General features: G+C 49.7%; 1 protein-coding gene across 3 annotated transcripts in view; it reads left to right on the top strand.

Moving 5' to 3' along the window:
• The window catches only part of RECK (reversion inducing cysteine rich protein with kazal motifs), a 189,318-nt gene that overhangs the window by 164,277 nt on the left and 9,718 nt on the right, over positions 1 to 15,323 (top strand). The gene's annotated exons all lie outside the window — the stretch shown is intronic.

The raw sequence follows: 15,323 nt of genomic DNA, 5'->3' as shown, positions 1-15,323 counted from the left end.
AATCTACCATTAGGATCTAAGAGACCACCTGGAAGATGATCTCCCGATGGTGCAGATGTAAGCATATAGACAATCACTCCACAGGAGTGGCAGTACTTTTACAATTTCCACAAGATGGCCTAGACCGAGGACTAAAACTGAACACATTAAAACACCAAGTCTCCACCCTGTCCTTAATCCTATCTCAGATTGGGTAACTGCTTCTCAGTACCCATCCTCATATCAAATATTTCCTGAGAGGGTATGTCTAATTTTCCCCCAGGTAGCATGCCATCACGTGGTTTATAGCGCCATCTAGCGTCCGAAGGCAAGAATGTACTGAAGTCAAAACCTGTGGCGACCATGCCCCTCCCACTCCAGTTCATTCTTGCCTTTGTCTGAGGCTGTTCATATCTCCGTAGTGTAAGGCTTTAGTGTAGGAGTTAGTATTCAGTGTGTGTGTTTGTGTGAAGTGTGTGTGTGAGAGAGAGAGTGTGTCAGGACTGGGGATTTTGCTGGGCCCCAGTCTTTGCTGGGGTTTTCCTTTTTCTTTTTTCCAGCCTTTTGGCTTTCCCCTCCCTCCCTCTCTCTTAATAGTTTTTGTGGGGGGGGTTGCAGTGATTTTTCTTCCCCCCTTCCCTGGCCCTTCTTGACTTGGGGACAGCTTCGCAGCTGCAGGGGCACCACCACACCTCCTTCAGGTGGTTGGAGCATTGAGTCGAGGGTGCCTTGACTCGGCAGCTACCAACTTGCGGTCCGCTTCATGCGGCGCCACTCCAGCTCCCACCCCCTGTGCTCGGCTGCGGCTCCCTCTGCCCCCCTGGTTGCTGCCACGGCTTGCTACTGCAGCCGCTTGGAGCTCATGGTGCCAGCTTCCTGGGCCCGCTCCTTAGGCATGCCTAGAACGGTCCGCTTTATGCACCGCTGCCTCTGACCTTGCCATGAGGTGCTGAGATGCCTTGTACGATCGGCGGCTCCTTTTCCTTCGCTCCCGGCTGCAGTTTGTCGGGGAGGCTCGCTTTAGCAGTCTCTCCCAGATGGCTATCTTTTCTCTGGAGCTTGCGGTTGCGGCCCCTTTCCCTTCACCCCTGGTGGTTGTGTTGTGGGAGTGCTTGTCTTGGCTGCCCCCCCCCAGACGGCTTGCTTGCTCCTGGGCGGCCGTGAGCTAGGCGACCGCAATTTTGTTTTTTGAATTTTCCCGCTTTTTTTATCGCCCTCCATTTTGGTTTATCTCATTTTTCTGCTTTTTTTGGACTCTCCCCCCTTTTTTTTGCCTTCTCATGCTTCCTCATCTGTAGGAGTAGGTAGTTTAGCTTTCCTAAGTCTATTAGAATAATATTAATAATAACAATAATAATAATTAAAAATAAATAAATAATCAACACTAAAGGTGCACAGAGGCGACTGGAACTACAGTGCACAGGAACAGTACCGTACCCCCTCCCTCTGTGGGCGTGTACTGAGATTTATCTTTTTGTATAGTGCACAGGAGGAGTACCGCACCTCCCCCTCTGTGTGCGTGTATCTCAGCTCTTTCTTTGTCATATTGCATCACAACTACTGGACTTGGCGCTCCTCTAGCCCCAGGATGTTCACTGTTGCTCCTACCCACACCGCATTCCTCACCCTAGTGCTTGTGTTGGTGATAGTTACTGCACCTCTTGCCTTTGTGCATGTGTATAATGGCAGATCAGCGACCTGAGGCAGACCTAGCAACAGGGGCAAACCAGCGGTGCAAGCCTCCATCACGCCACAAAGCACAAGCACTCCAAGCTCCAAGGCTGTCGCTAAAACCAAACACCTCTCTACCCATAGTGCTGCCAAGTGAGCACGATACATGTCAGTCCCAGCTTCAGTGAAGCTTCAGCTTCAGATCCAGGAGGCATTGACAGCACTTTTTCACTCACCTACTGAGTGGGGACAAGTTCAAAGGGTTTCCTAGCCAACCAACTCTGGACTGTCCATCTCATTCGATGACAATGACATCTCACCAGTCTGATACACCTCTGACACCTCTTCTTCAACCAGTACAGCCACATCTACCTCAACAAGGGCAGACTCTGCCATCGGATCCTCAGGTGGCCATGCTTGATCCTTTTCTGGGGTTACAGCTGACTCCTGAATTTCTTTCCCAGTTGAAGGCTAATCCATTGGCTCAGCAAGGTGCACAGCGGCACTCCATCGCGCTGGGGCATCACGTCTGCAATGATGATTTTCCACCTCCTTCTCCAAACCCCTTTGATGTCGCCAGAGGCAGAATTGGAGGTGAGGCATCCAGATTGGAGGACCCTTTGCATTTTCTCCAGGCTGAAGACGATGAGTGGAGTGGGGACTCAGAACTGGAGGAGGACTCGTCCTATTGCCTTTTTGATTCAGCTAACTACCTCCCACTCTGCCATAGAGTTCTGGACACCCTGGGTCTCCAATCTTTGCCACCCCAATCTAATGCCCCCCGGGGGCAGGGTCCTCAAATCTCCCAGATTAGCGGATCACTTCCTTCCTGTGGCAGACCCCATTGACAAGTTGGCCAAGGAGGAATGGGCTCGGCCGCTGCGCCCACATCGCTTCTCAGCAATGCCCAAAAGATATTACGCTTTGGCTCCTGAGTTCATGAATCACCTGAATGTCCCAGGGGTAGATCATCCAATCTCTAACTTGGTGTCCAGTTCTCTCCTCCCGAAAGAAGGAGATTCCCAGGTTAAGGATCCATCAGAATAGCGGCTAGACTTCGCCCTGCGTAAGAACCACGAGGCTACCGCCTGCTCCATTTGGGCCTCTGCTGCAGCCTCCATTTTCTCAAGAGCCACTATGATATGGCTGGATGAGTTCTTGGACGATCCTACTCTGGATCCGGTCAAACTCAGAAGGGGCCTGGTCAAGTTACACAAAACAGCTGCATTTGTAGCTGATGCCACTTTGGATGCAACTCATCAAGGAGCACGGGCACTGGCTGCGGAAGTAGTGGCTTGGCAAACTCTCTGGCTCTGAGACTGCGATGCGGATACCACAGCCAGGGTCCGCTTGTCTACAGCCCCATACTCGGGGTTGTTGCTGTTTGGCAAAGAAGCCCTTAAAGCAGTCTTGGTAGATCGTAAAGACAGCTGAAAGCCTGCTTTGGCCATGGCCAAGAAGGATGACCACAGGCCGTTTAGGAGGTTTGCTCCTTACCACTCTTTCCAGCTCTTTTGAGGAGCGTGGCCTGAGGGGCGGGGCTGCGATTCTCAATTTACCAACTTCCACACCTCCAGGGGAACCTGGCACAAACAGCGATTCCAGGGCAAAGCTCAGTACCAGGGACGACAGGGTACTTTGTCTTCATCATATGGAAGGGGAGCACGTCAGCGTAGGCAATTCTGACGCCATCCCTATTGGAGGCAGGCTGCTCCAGTATGCAGGACTCTGGCTTGGTCTAACACAGGTCTCTTGGGTCAGAGATATCTTCTCTCACTGTTACAACATAGAGTTTTGGTTGATCCCTCCCGGACAGATTCCTTCCCTCTCCCGTTCCCAAAACTCAGGAATGGCAGAGGGTCATGCACGAAGCAATAGGACATCTGCTCAACATAGAGGCAATAGAACCAGTACTGGCAGCAGAGAGACCAGGGGGTGTTTACTCCATCCTGTTTGCGGTCCCCAGCCGAGATCTGTTGTGGAGGGTGGTATTAGACCTCAAGTTCGTCAACCGCTTTGTGAAGTATCAACGGTTCAAAATGGAGTCCCTCGCATCGATTATAGAAGTCCTGCAGCAGGGGGACTTTTTGGTCTCCATCGACCTAAAGGAGACATATCTCCACATCCCAATCTGCCCTACCCACAGACAGTTCGAGGTTCGCTTTTGGCCAGCATCATTTTCAATACCGGGCCATGCCGTCTGGACTTGTGTCAGTCCCAAAGATATTCACCAAAGTGATGGTCACCCTGGTGGCTCACCTCTGCCTCCAGGGGGTCCATATTTACCCCTGCTTGGATGGCCTACTGCTTCAGGCGGACTCCTGGGGCCGGGCCTGCAACCAGGTCACCGTACCCTCAAGGTTCTGAGGACCCGTGGTTGGCTTCTCAACATCGACAAGAGTCAACTAGAGCCAACTCAGCGACTACAGCATCTGGGAGCAATACTGAGCACAATGCAGGCCATGGTCTTCCTGTCACCAGAGCGCATTGCAACCATCAGAGATATGGCACTGCTTCTGTCGCATTGTTCGAAGGCAGATGTGATGTTTCTGGCAAAAGCTCTAGGGACATTCATGTCCACCATTCACATCATTCCGTGGACTAGGCATCATACTCGACCACTCCAATGGGCCTTATTACCCTTTCAGGCGGACATTGCCAACTCCAACCATTGCGAAATTCACCTGGATCCCTTGCTGTGGGCTTCCTTCCAATGGTGGGCAACAATTTGAAACCTCAACAGGGGAACTCCATTCTGAGAACCGGACAGAACTGTAATTACTATGGATGCCAGCCTAACTGGCTGGGGCCCCCACTGCAACTCCCACTTTGTCCAGGTGTGTGGTCCAGATCGGAGCAGCATCAGAGCATCAACTGGCTGGAACTACGAGCAGTCCATTTGGCTCTCTGACACTTTCAACCAATCTTCGAGTTGGAACATGTACTGATCCCGACTGACAACACCTGCGTAAAATCACATTTGAACAGGCAAGGGGGAACCAGGTCACAAATTCTCCAGGCGGAAGCAACCCGGATCTTCAACTGGGCTGAAAGTCATCTGATGTCGCTGAGGGCAGAACATCTCAGCGGGGTTCTGAATGTGATGGCTGACTGGCTCAGCAGACAGCTGGTGATTAGAGGAGAGTGGAAACTTCATCCAGCAGTGTTTGATCTTCTCCAGCGCCGGTTCGGCAACTTCTCAGTGGACCTCTTCGCTTTGAGTCACAATTGCCAGCTGCCCTGTTACTTCTCATTGTATCTGGAAACTACCACAGAGATGCACTGTTAACACCGTGGCCAGGCGGTCTTCTGTACGCCTTTCCTCCAATACCTCTACTGGTCAAAATTGTGATGTGAAAAGGCTCAACTGCTCCTGCTAGCTGCATACTGGCCTCGCCGACCATGGTTCTCGGACCTGCTCTCACTATCAGTAACAGATACTTGGAGGTTGCCAATCAGGCCAGATCTTCTTTCACAGAGACCGATCTGGCACCTGGATCCCAACTGGCTAAGTCTAAAGGCTTGACGTTTGAACGGAGGCAGTTGATTAGCACAGGTCTATCTCAGGGGGTTGTTGATACAGTTCTGGCATCTAGAAGGCCGTCAACGAATCGCATCTACCAGAGTACTTGGCTCGCCTTTTCCAAATGGTGTACGTTACAAGGTTGCCAACTTTCTCAAGCCACTGTACAAGTTTTGCAGTTCCTATATAGAGGCCTGAAAATGGGACTAAAAGCTTGCGTTGTCACACCTCCACTGTCTCGTCAATCCTGTCAGTCTCTTCTTCTGCCATTCCCATGGGTTCACACCCGCTCATCAGACAGTTTTTGAAGGGAGCTACCCTCTTTTCTCCGGCGGTGTGCCACCATTTCCCTTCCTGGAGTCTACCAAAGGTCCTGCAAGCCCTGCAGCATCCTCCCTTTGAACCTCTTGGTTTTGCCTTTGCGACTGTTATCCTTCAAGGTCCTGTTTCTGGTGGCGATCACCTTGGCGAGAAGAGTTTCAGAGCTGGGATCATTGTCATCGGCCCGCCATCTCTGCATCTTCCATAAGGACTCAGTGGTGTTGCGCCCAGATCCATCCTTTTGTCCCAAGGTCAGCTCAGCTTTCCACTGTAACCAGGACATTGTTTTTCCTTCCTTGTGTCCGAAGCCTGTCCATCCACTGGAGAAGGCCTGGCACTCGCTAGATGTCCGGAGGGCCCTCAAGTTCTACCTGTCTTGAACCCAAGATATAAGATTAATGGAGTCATTATTTGTATCCTTTCACCCAAGGACTCTGGGGGAAAAGGTCTCCAAATCCACTTTATCTCTTTGGTTGCGTGCCTGCATTGCACTGGCGTATGAGTCACTTAAGCTCCCAGTGCCTAGTAAGATAACTACACATTCTACCAGGTGAGCTGCCACTACGGCCGCTTTGGCAACCAACGCACCTCTTGCAGATATCGGCAGAACGGCTGTACGGTCTATTCCAGAGTCCTTTATCAAGCATTATAAGATAGACCGCTACTCCTCTGCCGATGCCTCTTTTGGGAGGCATGTTGTGCAACAGGTCTTATCTCATGAGTAAACAGTGGGTGGTCCATCTCTGTTGGGGCTGCTTCGGTACATCCCACGTGATGGCATGCTACCTGGGGAAAACGGACCATTGGTCTCACCTGAAGGGTGGTTTTCCCAGGTATTGTGCCATCACGGCCCTCCCAGTTGGAGGATACCTGGGTGTTGGTACCACCTTCTAAATGGGTACTGTTCAAAGTTGTATTGTTTTAGTTTATAGAATTAAGTCAGGACCTCTACATCTGTTAGGAATGAATGTGGTTTTGCCTTACTGGGCCAGTATTTGTATCTTCCTTGCTGGAAGGCCTGTTGGCCGTTGCATTTTCTCAGATATCTCACTTTGGACTAGTCATGAATTAACTGGAGTGGGAGAGGCACGGTTGCCACAAGTCTTGGCTTAAGTAGCTTTTGACAAAGTGACCCATGATATTCTGATTAGCAAGCTAGCTAAATGTGGGCTGGATGGAACAACTATTAGGTGGATACACAGTTGGCTCCAGAATCATACTCAAAGAGTGCTTATCAATGGTTCCTTCTCAAACTGGGTGGAAGTAACGAGTGGGGTACCACAGGGCTCGGTCCTGGGCCCAGTGCTCTTTAACATTTTTATTAATGATTTGGATAAGGAGGTACAAAGCATGCTTATCAAATTTGCAGATGATACAAAATTGGGGGGCATAGCTAATACCGTGGAAGACAGAAAGAAAATTCAAAGGGACCTTGATAGGCTGGAGCATTGGGCTGAAAACAACAGAATGAAATTCAATAGGGATAGATGCAAAGTTCTACACTTAGGAAAAAGAAACCAAATGCACAGTTATAAGATGGGGGATACTTGGCTCAGCAATACGACATGTGTGAAGGATCTTGGAATTGTCATTGATCACAAGCTGAATATGAGCCAACAGTGTGATGTGGCTGCAAAAAAGGCCAATGCTATATTAGGCTGCATTAACAGAAGTATAGTTTCCAAATCGTGTGAAGTACTAGTTCCCCTCTATTCAGCACTGGTTAGGCCTCATCTTGAATACTGCGTCCAGTTCTGGTCCCCGCACTTCAAGAAGGATGCAGACTAACTGAAACAGGTTCAGAGGAGGGCAACAAGGATGATCAGGGGACTGGAAATAAAGCCCTATGAGGAGAGACGGAAAGAACTGGGCATGTTTAGCCTGGAGAAGAGAAGACTGGGGGGAGATATGATAGCCCTCTTCAAGTACATGAAAGGTTGTCACATAGAGGAGGGCCGGGATCTCTTCTCGATCGTCCCAGAGTGCAGGACACGGAATAATGGGCTCAAGTTGCAGGAAGCCAGATTTCGACTGTACATCAGGAAAACTTCCTAACTCTTAGAGCCACACGACAATGGAGCCAATGACCTAGAGAGGTAGTGGGCTTTCCGATACTGGAGGCATTCAAGAGGCAGCTGGAGAGCCATCTGTTGGGAATGCTTTGATTTGGATTTCTGCATTGATCAGGGGGTTGGACTTGATGGCCTTGTAGGCCCCTTCCAACTCTATGATTCTATGATTCTAGTACATTCGGATGCTCGATGGTGTTGTAACCCATGTGATGTCATGATACTTGGGAAAACCACCCTTCAGGTGAGACCAATGGTCCGTTCTCCTCCAATAGCACATAGGTTCCTCACTTGGGCTGCATTTAGACATGGGTTTTTTTACATTAGTTTTACTGATTATAATAGTAGCTCTTCTGTCCTGGTTTCTAACATTCTTTTCACACTGCAGTTCCTGTTTTCTTATGGGCCTGTGGCTTTTTGACATGCTGCAATGTTGTACTAAATGAAATCCACACCAGTTGGCGTGGCATGACACAACAATGAATGTCATTGGACATTTATTTATTTATTTATTTATTCAGCTTATATCCCGCCCGACTAGCAAACAGCTCTCTGGGCGGCAAACATAGCAACATATACAATAATAAAATTACAAAGTCAGTATAACAAATATAAAAATACACCATCTAAAATAGAAATTACAGCATTTACATAAATAACAAATTAAAATGCCTCAGAGAAAGGTTTTAACCTGGCGCTGAAAGGATAATAGTGTCGGCGCCAGGCATACCTCCTCGGGGAGACTATTCCACAATTCGGGGGCCACCACTGAGAAGGCCCTAGATCTTGTTACTACCCTCCGGGCCTCCTTATGGGTCGGGACCCGGAGGAGGGCCTTCGTATTAGACCGTAGTGTACGAGCCGGTTCGTAACGGGAGAGGCATTCCTGCAGGTATTGTGGTCCCGCGCCGTATAAGGCTTTATAGGTTAAAACCAACACTTTGAATCTGGCCCGGTAGCATATTGGAAGCCAGTGCAAGCAAGCTAGAACAGGTGTTATATGCTCAGACCGCTTAGTTCTTGTTAGTGGTCTGGCCGCCGTATTTTGCACTAGCTGTAGCTTCCGAACTGTCTTCAAAGGTAGCCCTACGTAGAGCGCATTGCAGTAGTCCAAACATGAGGTTACCAGAGCATGAACCACTGATGTAAGGTCCTCCTTACTCAGATAGGGACGTAGCTGGGCTACCAACCGAAGTTGGTAGAACGCATTCCGTGCCATCGAGGCTACATGGGCCTCAAGTGACATGGAAGAGTCTAAAACGACTCCCAAACTACGAACCTGATCCTTTAGGGGGAGTGTAACCCCGTCCAGGATAGGGTATGAATCCACCATCTGACCAGAGAAACCATCCACCAGCAGCATCTCAGTCTTATCAGGATTGAGTTTCAGTTTGTTAGTTCTCATCCAGTCCATTGTCGTGTCCAGACAACAGTTCAGCACATTGACCGCCTCACCTGAAGAAGATGAAAAGGAGAAGTAGAGCTGCGTGTCATCAGCATACTGATGACAACGCACTCCAAAACTCCTGATGACCTCTCCCAACGGCTTCATGTAGATATTAAAAAGCATGGGAGACAAGACCGAACCCTGCGGGACCCCATATTGGAGAACCCACGGGGTCGAGCAATGTTCCCCAAGTATTATCTTCTGGAGACGACCCGCCAAGTAGGAGCGGAACCACTGCCAAGCAGTGCCTCCAACACCCAACTCCGCAAGACTCTCCAGAAGGATACCATGGTCAATGGTATCAAAAGCCGCTGAGAGATCAAGGAGAATCAACAGAGTTACACTCCCTCTGTCTCTCTCCCGACATAGGTCATCACACAGGGCGACCAAGGCCGTCTCAGTGCCGAAACCGGGTCTGAAACTGACTGAAATGGATCTAGATAATCAGTTTCATCCAATAGCGCCTGGAGCTGGTCAGCAACCACTCGTTCCAGGACTTTGCCCAAGAATGGAACATTTGCCACTGGTCTGTAGCTGCTGAAATCCTCCGGGTCCAAGGAAGGCTTTTTCAGAAGTGGTCTCACCGCCACTTTTTTCAGACAGCCAGGGACCACTCCCTCTCGTAAAGAGGCATTTATCACTTCCTTGGCCCAGCTGGCTGTTCCATCCTTGCTAGTTTTTATAAGCCAAGAGGGGCAAGGATCAAGTACTGAAGTGGTTGCACATACCTGTCCAAGCACCTTGTCCACGTCCTCGAACTGAACCGACTGAAACTCATCCAACAAAACATGACTAGACTGTGCTCCAGACACCTCATTAGGACTAACTGTCATAAAATGGGAATCTAGGTCCCGACGAATGCATAAGATCTTATGCTGGAAGTGCTCAGCAAACTCATTACAGCGGGCTACCGATGTATCTGCCATGTCCTGTGGGCCAGAATGGAGTAGCCCTCGGACAACTCTAAAAAGCTCCGCTGGGCGGGAGAGAGATGCCTTAATAGTGGCGGCAAAATGTTGTTTCTTCGCCGCCCTCACCGCTCCTACATACTGTTTGGTAGAAGCACAAACCAGCGCATAATTGCATTCGTCGGGAGTTCGTCTCCAACTCCGCTCAAGCCGTCTCCTATCTTGCTTCATCGCTCTTAGCTCCAAAGTATACCAAGGAGCTGTATGAGCTCTACAAAGGAGAGGGCGCGCAGGAGCGATCGTGTCCACTGCCCGGGTCATCTCTACATTCCACAGATTAGCCAGGGCTTCGACAGGAGCGCCAGTCCCATCAGCTGGAAAATCCCCCAGAGCCCTTTGAAAACCATCAGGATTCATTAGTCTCCGGGGGTGGACCATTTTAATAGGTCCCCCACCCTTGCAGAGGGGAAAGGCCACTGAAAGTCTAAACTTCAGCAAGCAGTGATCTGACCATGACATGTTGCTACTTCCCTACACTTTCCGCGTGTGCACTCCCCACTCCTGATTTCCCCATGAAAACAGCAGGAGAACAGAATAAACTGCTGCGTGAATGCAGGTTTGGAGCTTCAACCACATTCCCAGAGCTTTGATCCAGACACCCTTTGAGCCTGTATATCTCTTTTCTTCAAAGTTGCCTTTTTAGTAGCAGTCAATTATGACAGAAAAGTAGCTGAGCTACTTTTTTGGAGGAAGCGGCTTACTTGGACCCATTCCAATCAGGTTTTAGACCTGGACATGGGACTGAAACGGCCTTGGTCGCTTTGGTGGATGACCACCTGAAAGAGGATAGGCATAGGGGGCACTGTACTGCAGTGGTTCCATTCTTTCCTCTCTGGTAGGTACCAGAGAGTGGCATTGGAGGATGAGATGTCGGACCCTTGGCCCTCATGTGTGGGGTGCCACAGGGTTCTATTCTTGCCCCGATGCTGTTCAACATCTATCTAAAGCTGCTGGGGGCTATCATCAGAAGATTTGGGCTGCAGTATCACCAATATGCGGATGACACACAGCTCTATCTTTCATTTAAATCTTCACCGAGATTGGCTGTAGAAACCCTGTCCAATTGCCTGGAATCAATGAGTGACTGGATGGGAAGGAACAGGCTGAAGCTGAACCATGACAAAACCGAGGTACTGCTTGTGGGTGACAAAGGAAGGTTGGGGGATGTTGACCTGGTGCTCAATGGGGTACGATTGCCCCTGAAAGACCAGGTCCACAGCCTAGGGATCATTCTTGACTCCCAGCTGCCCATGGAGGCTCAGGTCTCAGCAGTGGGCCGGGTGGCGCAGTATCAACTCCATCTGCGCCCATACCTTCCCAACCATCTGCTCCCATCAGTAGTACATGCCCTTGTCTCACCTAGACTACTGTAATGCGCTCTACGTGGGGTTTCTCTTGAAAATGGTCCGGAAGCTGCAACTGGTACAGAATGCAGCGGCTCGTCTGATTAAAGGCAGCCGCCGGCGAGATCACATCACTCCAGTGCTGAAGGAGTTGCACTGGCTACCTGTTGTTTCCCGGGCCCAATTCAAGGTATTGGTTCTGACTTTTAAAACCCTACACGGTTTCGGCCCAGCTTACCTGAAGGAATGCCTCCAGCCCCATCAGGGATGCCACTCAACAAAATCAGCCTCAAAAGGCCTTCTCTCTATCCCACCAGTTAAAACAGCTAGACTGGTGAGGACCAGGGAGAGAGCATTTTCAATTGTGGCCCCCACCTTGTGGAATTCCCTCCCAAACGATCTTCACCATGCTCCCGCTATGATGAACTCCCGCCGGGCCTTGAAGACCTGGCTTTTCAGGCAGGCTTTTGGGGAGGGTTAAGTTTTTATTATTTTTGGTTGAGTTTTTATGGTTTTTATTGTATTTGTATGCTCTTCTGTATGTCGCTCAGAGTGACTGGACAACCAGCCAGATGGGCGACTAACAAATCTAATAAATAAATAAATGCACTGTCAGTCAGAGATGGCCTTTGTGTATTTCACAAGGACTGAGTGGTCCCTAGATTGGATCCCACAAGCATCCCAAAGTTTAGTTCACATTTTCATCGTGCACATGGGTTAATATTCTTTTTCTGCCCAGACCCGTCACACCCTTCAGAATGGGCCTGGCACTTAAAATTTATATTAGACCCAAAACATCCAGACCATCTTCTAGCCTATTTGTGTCCTTTGACCAAGCCTCCATGGCAAAGGAAGCCCAGCCCTCCATAATCTCAGAGTGGATCAGGGCATGCAAAACAGCAACTCCATGTGCCCAGACACATGTGCCCATCTCTCTACCTGAGCAGCCACCTCGGTCGCCCCTCTGCATTCACACACCATTACAAAATGTACTTCCATACTTGGGCAGAGGTGGCCTTCAGGAGGCATGTCCTCCAGTGAGTGGTATCTAGGCATACCCCACCCATTTGGACTTCAGGCTCTGTTCTATCCCATAGTGTCTGTATTATGGAGTCTGCCAGGGAAATGGAACATTGGCCACTTACTGTATTATTATTATTATTATTATTAATTAAATTTATATACCGCCTGACTAGCAATAGCTCTCTGGGCGGTGAACATAAAAATACAATAACATAGGAAATACAATAAATGACACAATATAATACAAAATAGTACAGTCTAAAATCAATACAATAACATTTTTAAAATTAAATCAATTTAAATTAAAATGCTTCAGAGAATAGGAAGGTTTTAACTTGGCGCCGAAAAGAAAGCAGAGTCGGCGCCAGGCGCACTTCCTCGGGGAGACTGTTCCATAGTTTGGGGGCTACCACTGAGAAGGCCCTAGATCTTGTCACCACCCTCCGGGCCTCCCTATGAGTTGGAACCCGGAGGAGGGCCTTCATAGTAGAACGTAGTGTACGGGCCGGTTCATATTGGAAGAGGCATTCCGCAAGGTATCGTGGTCCCGCACCGTATAAGGCTTTATAGGTTAATACCAACACTTTGAATCTGGCCCGGAAACATATTGGCAGCCAGTGCAAGCGGGCCAGAACAGGTGTTATATGCTCAGACCGCTTGGTCCTTGTTAGCAGTCTGGCTGCCACGTTTTGCACTAGCTGTAGCCTCCGAACTGTCTTCAGAGGTAGCCCTACGTAGAGCGCATTGCAGTAATCAAATGCAAGGTTACCAGAGCATGTACCACTGATGTAAGGTCCTCTTTACTCAAATAGGGACGTAGCTGGGCTACCAACCGAAGTTGGTAAAACGCATTCCCTGCCACCGAGGCTACTTGAGCCTCAAGTGACAGGGAAGAGTCTAAAAAGACTCCCAGACTACGAACCCGCTCCTTTAGGGGGAGTGTAACCCTGTCCAGGACAGGGTATATATCCACTATCCGATCAGAGAACCCGTCCACCAACAACATCTCAGTCTTGTCTGGATTGAGCTTCAGTTTGTTAACTCTCATCCAGTCCATTGTCGTGGCCAGGCAACGGTTCAGCACATCGACAGCCTCACCTGAGGAAGATGAGAAGGAGAAGTAGAGCTGCGTGTCATCAGCATACTGATGACAACGCACTCCAAAACTCCTGATGACCTCTCCCAACGGCTTCATGTAGATATTAAAAAGCAGGGGGGACAAAACTGACCCCTGCGGGACTCCATATTGGAGAACCCACGGGGTCGAGCAATGTTCCCTGAGCACTACCTTCTGGAGACGACCCGCCAAGTAGGAGCGGAACCACTGCCAAGCAGTACCTCCAACTCCCAACTCCGCAAGCCTCTCCAGAAGGATACCATGGTCGATGGTATCAAAAGCCGCTGAGAGATCAAGGAGAATCAACAGAGTTACACTCCCTCTGTCTCTCTCCCGACATAGGTCATCACCAAGGCCGTCTCGGTGCCAAAACCGGGCCTAAAACCCGATTGAAATGGATCTAGATAATCGGTTTCATCCAATAGCGCCTGGAGCTGGTCAGCAACCACTCGTTCCAAGACCTTGCCCAGGAATGGAACATTCGCCACTGGTCTGTAGCTGTTAAAATTGTCTGGGTCCAAGGAAGGCTTTTTCAGAAGTGGTTTCACCACTGCCTCTTTCAGACAGCCAGGGACCACTCCCTCTCGTAAGGAGGCATTTATCACTTCCTTGGCCCAGCTACCTGTTCCATCCCTGCTAGTTTTTATTAGCCAAGAGGGGCAAGGATCCAGTACCGAAGTGGTTGCACGTACCTGTCCAAGCACCTTGTCCACGTCCTTGAGCTGAACCAACTGGAACTCATCCAACAAAACATGACAAGACTGTGCTCCGGACACCTCACTAGGATCAACTGCTATAACTTGAGAGTCTAAGTCCCGGCGGATGCATGAGATCTTATTCTGGAAGTGATCAGCAAACTGATTGCAGCGGGCCTCCGATGATTCCACCGTGTCCGGAGGGTTTGAATGAAGAAGCCCCCGGACAACTCGAAAGAGCTCTGCTGGGCGGCAGAGAGATGATTTAATAGTGGCAGCAAAATGATGTTTTTAGCTGCCTTCACTGCTCCTACATACAGCTTAGTCGAAACACTAACCAGCGCATAATTGTATCCGTCGGGAGTTTGCCTCCATTTCCGCTCAAGCCGCCTCCTATCTTGCTTCATCGCTCTCAGCTCCGGAGTATACCATGGAGCTGTATGAGCTCTACACAGGAGAGGGCGTGCAGGAGCGATCGTGTTTACAGCCCGGGTCATCTCCGTATTCCACAGAGCGACCAGGGCTTCAACAGGAGCGCCAGTCCTATCAGCCGGAAAATCCCCCAGAGCCCTTTGAAAACCCTCAGGATCCATTAGTCTCCGGGGGCGGACCAATTTAATAGGTCCCCCACCCTTGCAGAGGGGAAAGGCCACTGAAAGTCTAAACTTCAGCAAGCAGTGATCTGACCATGACAAAGGGAGTGTTGTAAGACTCCCCACATCCAGATCACTATCCCCATGTTCAGTAGCAAAAACAAGGTCTAGAGTGTGCCCCGATACATGCGTTGGACCACTAACATATTGAGACAGCCCCATGGCTGTCATGGAAGCCATGAAGTCCTGAGCCACGCCAGACAAAGTAGTCTCGGCATGAATAGCCTGGGAGATTTCAACAATATCTCCGAGACCACTTCCACCAGCTCAGTTAGGGAAGCCATTGTAGAGGGGTCTTTCTGGCGATGAAGTGCTGCCACCTCACCCCACATACATGCTGCTTACCGTCACACTTACTAGGGGTTTCTCTTCTCATATGGCACATGTCCTGTCTTTCTTCCTTCTCTTTGGGGCTGTACCCCGCTTTTGGTGTGTATGGTAATTGCTCCACAGGTTCTAGGTGGTTTTCTAGGGCTTGGCCATGAATGGAAATTAAGGGAGAAGGAGTATGCAA

Source organism: Rhineura floridana, chromosome 11 (assembly GCF_030035675.1).
Source record: "Rhineura floridana isolate rRhiFlo1 chromosome 11, rRhiFlo1.hap2, whole genome shotgun sequence".
Taxonomy (NCBI): domain Eukaryota; kingdom Metazoa; phylum Chordata; class Lepidosauria; order Squamata; family Rhineuridae; genus Rhineura; species Rhineura floridana.
Note: the sequence above shows the minus strand (reverse complement) of the source record. Positions and strands in the feature narration are given on the sequence as shown.